This window comes from Pristiophorus japonicus, chromosome 4 (genome assembly GCF_044704955.1).
Source record: "Pristiophorus japonicus isolate sPriJap1 chromosome 4, sPriJap1.hap1, whole genome shotgun sequence".
Classification (NCBI taxonomy): domain Eukaryota; kingdom Metazoa; phylum Chordata; class Chondrichthyes; family Pristiophoridae; genus Pristiophorus; species Pristiophorus japonicus.
The window spans coordinates 304,324,311-304,328,800 of NC_091980.1; positions in this window are offsets into that span (position 1 = coordinate 304,324,311).

The window sequence follows — 4,490 nt, forward strand, 5'->3', positions numbered from 1 at the left end:
GAGATATTTCAGGTGATCTCCTTGATCAACATTTTGGGTGTATTGGAAAAATCTTGGGTTTGGAAGCCTTTTAATAAAATTAGAAAACAAGTACTTTACATTCTGTGATCTGGGAATCACTATAAGCATAAATGAGAAGTTCGTGTAACACACAGATTCGTCCAGTTCAGAAGCCCACACAAATGGAGGTTTGTCAATGATCTACGAGCTGTGAATGAATCTACTATATTCTCACAATGCTTAAAGAAGGATTTGGAATGAAGTATCCCTGAATGCTTTCCAGAGTCTTAAGCAGCCCCTCACTTCAGCACCAGCCTTGGGATTACCAGATTACACTAAGCTATTCAACTTATTTGTGCACCACAAAATCGGGTTTTGCACAATCTGTTTTGACTCAGTTACATGGGGACAGGCAGCGACCGGTAGTGTATTTCAGTACCCAACTAGACCCAGTGGCACGCGGATTACCAGGATGTCTTCCTTCGTTGGCAGCAGCTTATTATGCTATGCAACAGGCTCAGACAATAACTCTAAATCATCAGACCATTTTGTATATCCCACACTCTGTCGAGATTTTACTTACTAAATGTGCCACCCAACACCTAACCTCCGCAAGAACCACTAAATATGAGGTCGAACTGTTATCAAATCCGAACCTTATCATCAAAAGATGCACTACCTTAAATCCAGCCACTCTACTCCCCACGGAAGACGACGGCGAACCCCATTCATGTGAAATGGTAACCGAATTAGTGACTAAACCACGTATCAATCTAACAGATGTACCAATGTGTAATCCTGATTTAGTGTACTATGTTGACGGATCAGCCCTACGAAATGATAGGGGCCAACCAAGAGCGGCTTATGCAATTGTAACTCAGTTTAATGTTGTCGAAACAGCCTCTCTTCCAGACTCCTTTTCAGCCCAACAAGCCGAATTGTTTGCGTTAACTCGAGCCTGTATTCTGGCTGAAGGACAAACAATTAATATCTACACTGACTCCAGGTATGCTTTTGGGGTATCACATGACTAAGGACAAATTTGGAAGATTCGCGGGTACCTGACTTCTTCAGGAACCCCTATCAAAAATGCAGAACAAGTGGAAAATCTTCTGCGAGCCATTCAATGCCCCTTAAAACTTGCCATTATCAAATGCCAAGCACATACAGGCCAGTCGAATGAGGTGGCACTTGGGAACTCCAGAGCTGATAATGCAGCTAAGTCAGCAGCTCTGTCAAAAGGGGGATGCAGGTGTCATTGTTCCCACTGAGGAAAAATAATTGCTCAGACCCGCCACCCACTATTAATGATGTGCTGGCCTTTCAGACACAGGCCAGTACGGAGGAGGTGGTGACCTGGACGAAGGATCAATGTTATAAAAATCCAGAAGGAATATGGGTTCACCACGACGGCCGTGTGGTGCCGCCCAGATCCTTACTTCCATGGATTGCCCGATGTGTTCATACATTCACACATGCAGGCAAAGGGGGGATGGCAGATTATATTTTGGCAACTTGGTATGCACCAGGTATTTCGGCAATTGCAAAACAAATCTGTGAAAATTGTGTTACCTGTCAGACAATGAATCCGGGTAAGACGGAAAAAGTAGAATCTGCCTCCCACCCAAATCCAGTCGGGCCTTTTGTACATTTACAAATGGATTTTATTGAATTACCTATGTGTATGGGATTCAAGTATGTATTAGTTATTGTAGATGTGTTCTCTAGATGGATTGAAGCCTTTCCATGTAAAAAGGCCGATGCCACTACTGTTGCTAAATGTTTGTTAAAAGAAATCGTACCGTGCTTCGGAATCCCTGCTAAGCTTTCTAGTGATAACGGGTCACATTTCACGGGAACTGTTACAAGAGAAATGTGTAAAACTTTGCAGATTAATCAACGTTTTCATTGCAGTTATCATCCACAATCAGCTGGACTTGTTGAAAGATATAATGGAATGCTTAAAAATAAGCTGGCAAAACTATGCAATGACACTGGACTGAAATGGACAGAACTGCTGCCCTTAGCTTTGATGGTAATGCGATCCACAACCAACAGAACAACAGGCCTGTCACCGCATGAGATAGTTATGGGACGTCCCCAACGACTACCTTTTACAGCACCATTTACTGCAAAACAGATGGACATCCACAAAATGGAGGAAAATATGTTGAATTATTGTATTGCACTAACCAAATGTATTTCCAGATTTCATTCACAGGTAAAGGAAGCCCAAGTCAAGCCAGCGGAAGGGAAGTGTCATAACCTGGAGCCAGGGGAATTCGTTTACATCAAGATTTTTAAAAGAAAAAGCAGTCTACAGCCAAGATTCGAAGGACCATACCAGGTGTTGCTGGCGACCAATACTGCAATCAAGGTAAAGGAAAGACCAACATGGATCCACGCATCCCATTGCAAACGGGCACCCGAACAGGAGGAAGGGAAGAAGGAACCAGAGGAACAGAAAAAGGAAGACTGAATAAGGAACTGTATGGACTATGGGGACTGATGGTGCTGGGCTTGACAGGGTTTTACTTTACATTATTGATTACACCAGGGGTACAGACCCGCCACCGAAGGGAACTGCAAGTAAACTTATTTATGGCACTGAGTCATAAGTATGCTCAAGAAAGAAACTTGTCGAATTGTTGGATATGTTCCCATGTACCTGTCCACTCTGAAGGGGGTATTCCCCTGAGATCTGTCCCCTTTAACGAATCAGAAATGGTAGAATGGTTGACAGTGCAAAATAGGACAAACCTAACTAAGGGGCCAGAAACGAAGGAGCAAACAGAATGGAGGTCGGCAGGGTATAAACTTACAGCCTTCCAGGGATGGTACCAGCCCAATTATGATAATAACCATCAGCCTCCCTTCCTAAGCATTACTCCCAGAATAGAAAATCCCAAAGGTATAATATGCCTAGTGAGTAATGAAACTAAAGGACCAGAAATAGGACGCAGCAAGTTTCCCAAATGACTAAATGGCAAGCCACAACTAATCCCACTGAGAGAAAGATAGCAACCGTTGGCTGGACAATGGTCCATAACAAAGCCCCAGGTAAAGGATGGGAAGGTGAGACCACTCGAGTAGGGATAGTGCGAAAGGACCAGGAGCTGACGTCCTATAATTGCACCTACTTTATTTGTGGCCATAAAACCTACCCATGGTTACCAGCCATGGTTACCAGGGTCCTGTTGCTTAGGATATGTGGTACGCTTTATCAGATCAATAAAGACTCTAAGGGATGCCTATGGAAGCCATAGATTTAAACGGATTTAAACGGGATTTGAAATGGCTAAACGGAATATTCACGGTAATGCTGCCACCCTATGGAATAGCATTGACCGAATGGCAGTTACGGGAACTGGCTAACTTAGTCGAATCAGTAGCCAATGCAACTTCCCAAGCCTTTGAAGGGATAAATGACGAAATGACGGTAGCTATTCGAACAGTGGCTCTCCAAAATCGTATGGCCTTAGATTATCTCCTAGCCAAGGAGGGAGGGACATGCGCATTAATAGGTGAAGAATGCTGTACGTATATCCCAGATAAATCAGAAGAAATCGGCAGTCTAGCTGAATACATCAGGAAAAAGGTAATAGAGTATAAACAGACAGTTGGCCAGGACGGTATCACCTTGTGGGGTTGGGCATCGGGATGGTTGGGATCCCGAGGAAAATCTGTGGGACAGGGTTTGATCATATTCCTGCTGATAGCCTTCGCCCTGTATCTATTATTTGTCGTCATTAAGTGTTGCTGTGCCAGGGTGGGAGAAACTATGTTACCTACCGAGACCACGGCTAGAGTTATGGTAGCAACAACTGCTGAAGGCTCTTGTGTGGAAATGGAAATGGAGAGACTGTACAAGATCAGAATGGATTAAGTTGTCCTTGTGAAGGACAAAATGGGGGAATGTGGAAATGTATTTGCATCTAAGCTGATACCATACGGTATTTGTGTGCCCCTTGCAATATATTACAAGAGGGAGTTCTGGTCCTTCCAGAACTTTCTGCATAAAATCAGTCAGCTTGCGTAAACAACTAAACCTGGTTGGAGATGGCTGATGGCCAGCAGACAGCTAGGAGACAAGTCATGCTGAGACAAGTACCCCCCCCCATGGTGCTCTCCTATTGTCTACACGACAAGAGTTCCATGTCACCCCACCCTTTTCTATGTACTCAAACCACCAGCCACTATCTCTTGTAGAGACCTCATCCTTTTGATGTAAACGATAAACTGACCAGGAAATTGAACAATCCTGACACAATACAAGACAGGTGATAGCCCATTATCTCATTCTCATGGAGTAATGGCCGTCTGGCCAACTGATAACCCTGACAAAAGGAAATATCTGTAAACCATGTCAGGACCAGGATATAGTAATTAACTCTTTATCTGTATTCACTGACTGTGAGACAGAGCAATGCACAGGGAGAGGCCATAACTTGGGTTTTACTGTATAAATATCTTGTGAAACTGTACCATTG